Consider the following 12,585-nt stretch of genomic DNA (forward strand, 5'->3'; position numbering starts at 1 on the left):
TCAGTGCTTTCCTGACTATTCTCCTTAGCTCATTGAAGTCCGCCCTCCTGAATCTAGGGCTGCTGCCTTGCTGCAGGCCTTTGCCACCTTGCGCTGGATGGTGAATTCCAGCAGGCGATGATCACTGTCGCCCAGGTGGTCGAGCACCTGCAGACCCCTCACCAGGTCATCTCCTGTGGCCAGCACCAGGTCCAACAAGGCGTCTTGCAATAACAGATCAAATTAAGTCTAAATCTCAAAAATTATATGCGTTAAAAAATGCAGAAAAAATTGCATTGTCGCAGTGGTCCAAGATTTCCATTGAACTAAAATTAGAGAACAAAACAATCAGATCTCAGCATTTTGAATTGGTCACAAAAATCCAAGAAGTATAAATGATATGTTTTTACCAAGGATAGGATGTTAGATAGGAATTTGAGAAAGCTATGCCAGGTATGCCCTACAAACTATGCCAGGACTTTTAAGAGGTTAGGGATCAATTTCTTATATTTTCTCATTACAGCAAATAGTGGAAACATCTGGGTTCAGAAACATTAGAGAAAGGAGGACTGGTTAATTGTTGACAATTGTCATACCTCCTGCTCCTCAGCTATCCTTTATAACTGCTAGTATAGATAGGACAAAATAATACTTGCATCATTAAACAGTGTAGTCTATAGGGGCCTCTCTATGTCCACAGATCTTTTGATAGTGCATGTTTCAGTGGCCATATTCTCTCTTTGCAAGCTTCACCTGGTGCCTTCCCTGAAAAGTACTCGGGTGTTAATTGTGGGCTCTGATCTGCAGAATGTAGATAAGGACAATTATGACCTGTATTCCTGATAAAACCACACTTACTCTTGAATGAGATTCTCCTCCCACATCTTCTAATTGGGTGAAAATTAAAAAATCTAAGAGCAAGTATGTTCTTGCTGAAACGCTTGTGAGATGAAAGTGGAAATGAAATCAGTAAAGTTTGCAAGCCATGTAGTGGAAAGCATCAAATAAAACCTGCAAGGAAGTTTAGAGAAGTTCTCCACATTTTGTGGAGCCAGTCTTACAAAGCACTAATTACATTTGTGGTTTGGATTGCTTTGGTTAGCCATTATAATTCATTTCACAAAGAGTAGCATTGAAACAAGCAAGGAATATTTGTGGCCACAGTGGATTTCCTCCATGCCTACAGGAAGAGTAAATTACTGAGAAGTTGACATTCTGTCCCAAGTGGTTAACCCCTTCCTTTCCAAGGTCCTTAACTTGTAATTGGCTTAAAAATAGAAAATTATATACTGTGATATTTTTCTCTTTGTGGGAGAGCTTTAATTGCAGAAACAGAGAAGAGAGATTTGTTTGAGCAGGAAACTTTGGAACTTCTTTTATATATATTACTTTTCCTTCATGGGAAGCCAAAAGGCATCTCTTAGTTTCTGGGGGGAAAAAAGTGTTGAAATTAAGTGCCACCCATTTTTTTATTATTATTATTATTTTACTCATGCCCTGTATAAACATATAAAAAGGTGAATTTGGAAAGTTTACTCTTATGAGCAGTTTTTATTAAAGGACAAAGTTGAAAAAACAATAGCTTGCATGCAGATACTATGCCAACCCTGCCTTTTGCTTTGAGAGATCATCTGTGTTGCATAGCAATGATTTTAGTAACACCTGGGCTCTGCAGGAGGTGACTCCTCAGTTGAGAAGTCTGTGCTACTGGAGGGTCTTTGCATGCATATAAATCAAGGTCTTTGGTATGTTTCAGGAGATGTGAGGATGTTAAACTGGTGCCCAAGCCAAATTCCAACCAGCCTAAAATACCGCCTTCAGTTTCAGTTGGGAATGGAATTCTTCATACGTTGTGTAATGATTAGTCAGCTTGCAGAGCCGAGCTGGAGCAGGAATTTTCCATTATGTGAAAAACTGAGATGCAGAAACTTTTTTGTTCCAAAGTGAAATGAAAAAACCCAATCTCTGAAGTCCTTGTTTGAATGGCTGTCTGCCCTTCAGGAGGGCAGCTTGATTGTTCACCCAAGAAAGGAAGCCCTGAGGGACCAGAGAGTGTGAAATCCTTGACTTTGAGAACACCCCCCCCCCCCCCAAAAAACAAAACAAAACAAAACACCCCAGCCATGACATCAGTGCTGCCAGTGGAAGCCAGGAGGTGGGAGCAGTGTTTGGTTTAGACAAGCAAAATATACCAACATGGGAAAACATTAGGAATTGAATAGGAAAGCCCCAAAAAACAAAACAAAACAAAACACCCAAAAACCGGAAAAAAAACCCAACCTGTCTTGAAGCTTGGAATATCTGGGATCAGGGCCTGCCAGGAAGATGTGAACTCAGGAGCCCTGGGACTGACTGAGGGCAGGATCTTTGGGAGTTTTGGCTGCCAATAAGCCTGGAGAATGAGTATGTAGGAAATGAGGCAAGTTATGTTGGGACCCTGCCTAGTTTCTTTTGGAACATCTTCCAAATGGCCAGTTTAATATACGTGTTTAAAATTTTATAAATCTGCATTTCCCAATTGGGATGAGGACTGGGAATCCTTTAAAAAACATTTCAAAATGGTCCCAGTACTAACAGGGTTGTTCTAGAGCTATTTAATAAGTGCACATGGGGAACAAAAGCTGGGATACAGGGGGTATCAGTGTCCTGGGCTAATGGGGCTTACCTTTGGTAAAGGTCAATCTTGTCTCTTTACAGAGGGAGGTGGTATTACCCATGTTGGTCTGAAGTCAGGCAGCAGGCAGGGCGGAGTGGCCCTTGACTCTGACTGCATTGGTGCATAAAGTGGTTCTCTGCCCTGCCTTTTGTTTCTTTACAGCTGGTATGGCTTGTTTGTCTTGCTTTTGTGTGCTGGGAAGTTTAATTGAATTGTATTGTTGTTGCACTCCAGAAGAATCATTCTCTTTAGGGAAGGCACATTTGGGCTTTTTGAGGCTGTAATAGCTTCTGTAAAGCTCTGAATATCCTGCCCAAATGCACTTTCTCTGTTTTCCCCTTTCCTTTCTCTTATTCAGTATTTTGCAAATTCACTGAAGGGCAAAAATCTGTGCTGTATAGAAGGAATTCTCTCTTGTGCACCCTTCTTTCCCCTCATCTCCTGTCACTTTTTTATCTTGTCCTTGTCATGTTACTTCTTTTAACTACCTCCCCCTCCCTTTGTTCTTCAATGCTGGAGACTGCAAGGGAGAGAAGAACAGGGAAAAACCCTGGTCATACCCAGGTCACTACCTTGCAGCCTCCGTTCTCTGTCCCCCCTGTAACACAGGAGACTGGGCAAGATGGACATGTCCTAAAATTTCTACACACTCCACCATTCTACTAATCACTCTCAAAACTCTTATCCTTTCTAACTCAGGGAATGCCCCTTCATATTTTTGTGCAAGTATTCCTGCTGACTGCATAATTAAGGGATTCCAGGAGTGGGCCCAGAGGTTGTGAGATCTTTGGAGCAGGGTAAAAATCCTCTTGCTGAGCCAGTTATAAACAACCTTAATTACCTTTGTGGTTTGGATCACTTTGGCTGGCTATTAAAATTCATGTTTCTAAGGGGCCATGCGCACCAATGGCACTGTATAAATAATAAAGCACTTTGAGAGTTGGATATGAAAGGCACTATAGAAATAATATATTACTTCCAGTCAAGAGAAATGGAAGGGCACTTTAAAATTATTTTTTACAGGCTCTGTGTGTTTTAAAACTTTTTTTTAACCTCCTCTGCAAGCCTGGGCATGCCTGAAGCTCCAAGGATCCTATTTCATGCAGTATCCTATTTCAAACCCAGACCAGATCGATAGAAAATCAGTGCTCTCTGAAATAAAACTGTCTGTGAAATTCCTTCACCTACAGGAAGATAAAAGGAAGAATGAAATAAAGCAAATACTGATTTTTCTGTTTCAGGTGTGAAGTTCTGATATACTTTTGTTCTTCATTCTTGCACATTTTTTCTTGATTGAGCCACATAATGAATGTAGCAAATTTTACTATATTCTGTGTCCCTAGGGTAGCTGTTAACAGCTCTGTGTGTGTGGAGGGGCGGGGGGGAAGGGGGTTGTGTTCACTTTTAAAACCAAAACCAACAACTACAGAGTATGTTATATAGATAGAGCAGCAGTATCTGTAAATCCAGACATAGCCTAGTAAAAGGCTGCTGGTGATGTTTTTGATCTCGGAGGACCAATAGATGTATAGCTGTTAGATTTAGTATGTGTTTATTACTTTGAAAAATTTAGGGCAAAAGTAAACTAACCCATAATTTGATTCAGTGTTGGTTCTCAAGATCATTACAGATTTATTTGGCACCAATTGCTGTTTCAACTTTCCAATATGTCTTTCTAAGAATCTTATTAACTGATTTAGTGTTTTATTAGCCTCTTATTATCTATCTCAGAGGGAAAAAGAGAGAAGTTGTAATAGCTGGATCAGAAGGAAATGGGAAGTGTCACTTCAGGGCATTGAAGGGGTGGAGTGGGAGTGGATCTAAACTGGTTAGGTGAACTTTGGGCACATCTGAATGCATGGGTGTATAGATGTCTGCCAGAATTATGATAAATACATGAAAAAAAATTCCTAACAAGGAACTTAGTTCTCTTATGGAATAATAACTTCATGCCACTTAAAAGCAGTCTGTGCAAAACTCTAGTAGTAAGGCACGGGTTTCACTAGCAAAGTGCAACATAAGAGGTGTCAAACATGCGGAGCCCCATCATCCAGCCCCTGGTGCTGACCCATTGATTAACATGCTGTGCTGATTCTGATCAGCCCCATAGACAATGCCCTAGGACATGAGTCACCCACAGCATTTGTTAGACCCAGGTGCTGGGCTGAGCCACCCCTGGTACCCACTCAGGCTGATGTCCTGGACTGGCCTGGCAAGTACTACACACACTAGTTCAGGCACATGGGCCTGATCCAGTCTGTAGACTGGACCTGCCTACTCATCCAGTGCATGAGGTCGAACAGATTTAACACCCCCTGTGTTATATGATCAAACAATCCTTCCACATGCAGGAAGCATGATACAGTAGTTAGGGTATGGACCAGGAACCCAGGATACTTGTGTTTTTCTACAACTCTACCAACAGCCATCTGATTGTAGGCTGTCAGTTACTGTCTGTGCAACGTTCTCTTTGTATGCAAGGGAAAGTGGTAGGAGTGCTTAGAATATTTTGATGGAAAACACTGCTAATGCAAAGTGGTGGTGGTGTTGCCACTTACATTGCCTCAGGCATATTGGCTATCTCTTCATTTTTGCTTTCTTGAGACATGCAGGCTTTGGGCTTCTATTTTACTATGAGTGGGGAAGAGTTAGAATTTCACTCAGGATTTTATAAAGAACTTTTAGCTCCGCCCTGGCAAATTAAAGTTTACAGAATGGCTATTGTACATTAGAAAAGCACAAGGCATCTATATGGATCTCCTCCAATTTTAACAAAGATGGTAGGGATGGAGACCAAAAGTAGTGACCTAGCCAGTTTTGGGAAGGTTTTATTCTCCTAGCAGATGAAACCAAAACCACAGGTGCCAGCTGTATAGCTCATTTGGTTAGAGCTTGGTGCTAATAATACCAGGGATACAAGTTGGATTCCTGGTTGGACTAGGTCATCTCTTTAGGTCCCTTCCAGACTTACTGCTCTATGAAACGATAATAATAATTAAAAAAAAAATCATGATGCTACAGTGTTAGCTGAAACAGAGCTAAAAATCAGACTATGTCGAAATATGCTTGTACATAAAAGCACAAGAGGAACCCACACTGAAATGCTGGCTGTGATGGACGATTCCCATTGATTTCAGTGGACCAAGAATTTCAGCCTTAGTCTTCTAATTAATCAATGCACAATAAGCTCTGTTAGCCAAAATAAAATGTCCATACATTTAACGCTCACGGATTTTGTTCTTGTTATAGGCTTGAAGGCAGAAAGGCTGTATTAATAAGGACAGTGTGTGAGTCAGAAACGAGAAAAGCATTTTTTCCTAGACAGTGTATAGTTAGCTTGTAAAACTTAATGCTTAAGTAGGTTATACATAGTTTAACCAGGTTCAAAAAAGGTTCTGATGAAGTGAGCCTTTGTTCATGAAAGTTTATGCCTCTGATTCAGTCTATAAGTTGCATCTCTACCTTGCCATCTGTCTGACTTCAGAATAACATAGCTCTCCGAGGTTTAAACAGGGATTAGGCAAATTCATGAAGGATAGGACCTTTGATGGCTATTAAATACAACTATCTGGGAATCTGTCCTCTGACATCCTTAAACCAATAATGGTTAATGCTAGGGGGGTATTAGAGGGATCACTCTAGATATGCCTTGTGTACTCCCCCTCTAAATAATCTATTTGTTGGAGACAGGGTACTGGGATAGGTGAACCATTAGTCTGATACAGGATGGCACTGCTTGCTTTCTTATCAGAGAGGTATCCAATCCCATGCTGCTATTGGGTGTCCCAAATATCTGAGAAGTCCTCCAGGCAGGGAAGGAAATACATTGCTCCTGATAGAAGGATAATAAGGTGAAAGATCTATGTGGCCGCTGTAGCTGGGAGCTTTTCCCAAAAGATTAATATCACAGGAGTAAACTGCCTTGCTAAACGGTCTTTGTTGTAGTCCTTTTCAGCACTGTTAAATGTTTACTCACAGTGGTTCATAGTAACAAGGTAAGAACTAGCTTCTAATACATCCGTTTTAATTTTTTAAACCTCAGAGTTAAGAGTATGTGATTCTGCCACACAGTGACAGATAGTTATATAGAGTCCTCTAAAACAGTTGTTTTTAAAATCATATAGTACCCACATGGAAAATGACACCATAGGTACTGTTGGTAAAGGGAAGTGCATCTGCACAGGTAACACACTTGGGATAAAACTGGAGACCAAAAGTACAAGTCCCTGTAGCTCATGCTTAGGAGCCCAGGCTTCTTAGGTGCTGGATGGATACCTGTTTTCTGTGGTTCAGAAATACTTGCTCACCACCAATTTATTACATCAACAAGATGCAACTGGAAGTTCCTTCTAAGCATCAAAGCCTTTTTTCTGCGGCCAAAAGAATATATGCATGCTAGTTTGTGTGGAAAGCTTGCACCTGTCTGTCTCTTTCATTTACAGTGCTTACAGAAAACTAATATTTGAAAAAATACTGTCTACCATGTGATAATGTTGGACTGATGCAGGAAATGAGAGAGGCAAGGATTTTGTGGGAACAATATATGGTATTGGACCAGTTATATAGTTGGGAAAGATCTTAAGCTTTCAACCAGAGCAAGGGTACCTTGTGCCTAAAAGTCTGTCAGTCGTGGCTTTTGCGGTATGGGTTTAGAAAGGTTTCACTAGGAAGTGGATATAAATGGATGAGTTATGTCAGTTATCCTAAATTAGTGTTTATAGCACTTATATCATCACAGCCCACCACCAGGCATCTTGCTTATGCCTCATAGTTGGAAATACTTCTAAAGTACCTTTTTACCTGTAAAAATTTAGAATTTGAGAGTACTTTTGGTATCCTTCTGCTCTGTACAGTTGCTATTTGAGTCTGACTACATTGTTAGAGGGAGAGAGAAATCAGTTCTCCACTGTTTTGTACTTTCTCTTGCATTGGGTTACCATATTTCCAGTTCCAAAAAAGAGGATACATGTTGGGGGGGAACCTCATTCCCAAACTGCAGTCCCTGGCCCTGCCAGTGCCCCTCACTCCTGACCCACAGACCCCTGGCCCTGTTGGTGCCCCTCACTCCTGACCTACAGTCTCTCACCCCCCCCAGGCTATGCTGGTGCCCCTCAGTCCCAACCTGCAATGCCCCATCCCTGTTGCAGCCCTTCACTCCTGACCCACAGTCTCCCTGGGCAGTGTGTTCTGGGCAGTGTCCACCAGCCCAGCCACACAGCTCCCCACTGCCCCTGAAGGGCCCCCCATCCCCTTCCCTTGATGGAGGGGCAAGCGCTGCCTCTCTGCCCTGTCGCAGCCCTCATGCCTAGACACCATTCCCCAGCATTGGCAGGCACCCAACCCCTTTCACACCTATCTCTTTCCCTCCCCACCCCCACAGTCCCCAAGCCCTGGTCCTCCAACCCCCACTCCCCATAGACTTACCTGGATGTAGCTGCCAGGGCTGCAGAAGCACATGATGCCCCTGTCTCCAATTGCTCTCCCCCTACTCCCAACAACAGAGCAGAGCAGAGCAAAATGCTGGTTATTTGTTCAGATTTTTAAAAACTTTCTGGAAAGAGATGGGAGAACTCAAAAAGAGGACATGTCCAGGAAAACCCCGATGTTTGGTAACCCTACTCTTATATCTGTACAAGGTAGATGCGTGACAACAAGGGGAAAATCCTAATGCAATCTCATTTCCCTTCTTTTCTCTCTGCACATGTGTAAATGCCTTCAATATGAGGAGCAAGGCAATAAAAAAAAAGCTCTGCCAGTGTAAGTTCCAAGATCTGATAAAAACCTGAGATGGATAATTGGAAGTGCTATAACCCAACATATGAGGAAGAGGCAATTTCTAGTTTCTCTTCATTGGTATAAAGGCCTTATTTTTAACCATATTAAAATGGAAGGTGCTATCCTGTTGGCAGTTCAAGGTGGAATGCTGCTGCTACTCCACTTTCGAGCACTGTAACATTAGGGAAAGGGGAGGAATTTCACTTACATTGTGGGACAGGAGGGGTAACCAGTCTTTTGCAGCTATTTTTAATTCTAAACATTTACCTTTCTGAAAGCTGCCAGAGGGTTTTCAATATGAAATAACCCTGAGGGATAGGATTAGTGGGGCAGAGTATAGGAGAGGCAATCAAAGGTAGGTTATAAATACCATTTTTACTATATATTTTACCACCAAGTTTGGGGCTTAGTCATGTTTGTATGTATGCTTCTATATATGAATCGCTAGACTACGTGTACATACACTGTGTGCTTGAAAATTCCAGCTAGTCTAGAAGCAAAAGAACTTGAAGGAGTCGGACATTAAACTCCCCCTGGACTTCATTGTATTTTAAAAGCTTAGTTTCCTTAAAGTCCTTTTCAGTCTCAATCAGAATGAGTAATGTGGAATTGGCTCTGGCATCAGTGGGAATTTGCTGACTTGACTGTTTAGGTTCATAGGATACATTTCAATGTTATGTAAATGCTGTGTGTACTAGGGTCCTAGTCTAGGGTTCCTAAGTGCTATAGCAGTATAAATAATAATGATGATGTGACCAGGTGAATAAATTATTCTTGTGCAGAGTTGGGTCCTGTACATCTTTCATTGATAGACTAGGAAAACAAACTGGAGTTAAACTAGAATAAAAACTTTTAAATAAAAATCCTAACATGCAGTCAGTTAAATACTACTGCAAAGATAAATATGTTGCTCTTTTGAGACCATTCACCAGAACAAAATTGCCGTAGCTTGTGCATCTTTAATATAATCTCATTCTTTCATTTACTACTTACTAGTTGCACAGGACACACTCGATACACTGCATAGCTTTGTCAAAATAAGGACATTTAAGTAGGGAAGGCAACAGAGCACAAGCAGACTGGAAGCTCCTACACTTGCCCTTTACAGGTTTTTTCTTTAACCTCTAGTGAAGGCTCATCATCTTAAGTTTCAATACCATTTTAGTGAAGCACCTTGTGACAAGCCTCTGCCCCATATTTTATAGTGCAACATATCCCACATATAACTTCTCAATGGGAACTGTAGTCCATTTGTTTGCAGTTACCATGTTGCAGAGCTTAAGTATGTATTGACAGTCTTAAATATGCTGATAGGCATGGTGCGTTTCTTCCTTTGAGATTGTGACGAAACAAACTGGAAGCTGTTAAATTTGTCAATTCTTACATGGTCCATTTCATGCTACAGGCACAGTTTGGAGTTATATAAAACCAGTTGCAAGGAACCTCTGCGATTTTGTGCATTTGTGGGGCTCAAGGTATTAAGAGCCTGGAGCCATCAGCAAACTTATGTTAGCATATTTATAATGAAGGACTTTTCATAAATATCCACTCTGTCTTACCTACTTTGCTGGCTGGCTGAAGTCCTACCATGAATGTCCAAGCCCTACCATGTTGCAGGCTTCCTAAGCTACAGAAAAAGCTGTTGTAGCATTAACAGGGGCCAAATAAATAGATCTTGCAGCAGATGGCACCACTTGTGTCATGAAAGTCCAGTCAAAACAATCCACCTTCTGAAAGTGGAAAACACTTGGAAATCCAGTGACTCGGTATGAGAAAGGAGAGAAAGTTTGAGGAGCAGAATTCTGGCTCAACCCCTAGCCGGTTATGAAAGGTTTTATATTTATTTTATAGATCACTCTTGTATCTACATTTTGGTGGAATCATTCTCCAGCACTGCTAGCTACAAATTATAAACTAAATGCTTGGGTGCCTGAGAATGTGTACTTTCGTTATTGTAAGAGTTGACATATTTGCAATCTGCTTACCATATGCAAGGTGCCTTGGGAGGAGTGGGAAATCCTTTTAACAAAAACTGAAGATCATGGTGCTATTGAAATACTTTAAATTATCATTGAAGAAATATAACCTTATGGTTAAGACCTAAGCTTTAGATTAAGCTGAGCTATCTTGTTTTCAGGTTCTGCTGAAGAATTGTGGAAATGATCCATTTTGATGTCTTTAATTTTGTCAAACCTCAGTTTCCTCATCTGCAAAATGGTGATGTTACTGCCATAGATGGAGAGAGAAAATATTACTTGGAGGGGCTGATTACATGTGTCAGCATGAGAACTGCAACTGCCATTGTGCTCTGCACAGTGCAGTGAAGATGTAGTTAGCCTCTTCTGCCTTGGCCATGCTGAGCTGAGCATGCGTGGGGCGCTGGCTTGGCTGCACACCAAGCAGCACTGTGGTGCCACTGCTGTCACCAGCCGCTGCAAAATTAGTTTTTGAGGACTAAGCCTCAAGCCCTGGCCTTCCATCGCCTATGGTTACTGCTGTTATTGTGCGATTGTGAAGCTGAATAAATGACTCTGAACACGTCCCAGAAAGAAAGACAACATATCAGTGCAAAATGTAAGCTCTATATCAACAGGATAAGAACCGAGAGCCACCTTTTCCTTTGAAATCATAACATCTTTTTGATTGCTTTTGACAACAGTGATTCTACATGTCATTCTGACATAAATGCCAAAGAACTTGATTTTTACTGCTCTATTATCCCTTCCCTTCACATTTTACCAACTTCTCTTCTCTTAATCTACCATGGAAAAGGAAGAAATCTGCCTTTTTTCTCTGTCTTGGAGGCTAAAAACACTTGTCCATGTCTTATTTGAAACCTTTTATTTTGTGCTCTTCTTCACTCTACTCAGTCTATGAAAACACACGATTCAAAATGCTCTCTTGACGTTGTCTTCCATCATTGTACTTGTTTCGTAAAGAAACTATGTAAAGAAGTTCAAACCTTGAAGGAGCAGTATCATGCTGTCTTTGCCAATATTCTTACTGCTTCCTCTTGGCTTTTCACTTGAAGAGGCCCTTCACCACTCTCTTTATGCCAAGTAGCATCTCTCTCAGCTCCAAATGCTGCCTTCAAACTTATGAAACTCATCAATACAAAAGCTATGCACAGGTGTGCTTAGCATTTGACTTGTATCAAACATCTTTGCATCCAGCCTTTGCCCATTTAGACCGCAAGTTCTTTGAAATGGGATCAAGGTTTTTCTGTGTGTTCTGTAAAGCTTCAGGCAATTAACTGGTACATAACTATCAACAATAATAAAATGTCATAAAAATGGGGGAAAGCGGGATAAAGATAGGCAAATAGTACCCATCATTACACCAACTATTCAAATGGGATGCAGGAAAGATTTTAAACCTCACCAAACCCTTAAAATAAACAGACATTAGTGGGCCTTGACTCTGGTCCTGGCAAGCTGTACACAAAGTTTAAAGGTGAAGGCTTTCTATTGATATCCTTCCACTGTCTCTGAGGACAGCCAGAGTTACAAACACAGATGAGAATATGAGCTGTGTGGAGAATAGTTTGAGTCTAGTGTTTTCTTTAGATTCTGATCCAACTATGCTAGAAAGTACAGCTTCAAAACTTTTGGTATATATCAAAGTACTCTATTCATTGCTTAAAAGGACATTAGTTCTTTATGCATGTTAACTAAAAGTATCTCTGTTGAACCAAGGAGTGTGTGTAGTGTGTACGTTGTGAAAATCTCTGCCAAAATCATCAGCCTTTTCTTATTCAACTTGAACACTCTACTTTTGTACCCTTTTTGCGGTCATTTTCATAATAAGGTTATAAGTATTGATAAAGCAGTATTTAATCCACTCCTGGATGTACTGGATGCACTCCCTAAACGATTTTCAAGTTGACTGATACTGCAAGGTACTGAATATTGCATAAAATGGAAAAAAAATGGAGCTTAGATCCTAACTACAATGAACTCAATGCAATCTTCTGTGTAAAACACAAAACCAACTCTTCCAGGATCTCTATCAGATGAGTTTTGAATTCTTTAGGTATGTTTTGCAGTGGCGGTCCATCTGACTTATTGTCCTGAGCTTGCATAGTTTTGGGATGTAAAGTTACGATGTGACAAAATGTTGTTTAAAGGGAAATAAACCTCACTGTGTGTGTGTGTGTAAGAAGTTTTATGTATTTA

Source organism: Crocodylus porosus, unplaced genomic scaffold, assembly GCF_001723895.1.
Source record: "Crocodylus porosus isolate Cpor-Errol unplaced genomic scaffold, CroPor_comp1, whole genome shotgun sequence".
Lineage (NCBI taxonomy): Eukaryota > Metazoa > Chordata > Crocodylia > Crocodylidae > Crocodylus > Crocodylus porosus.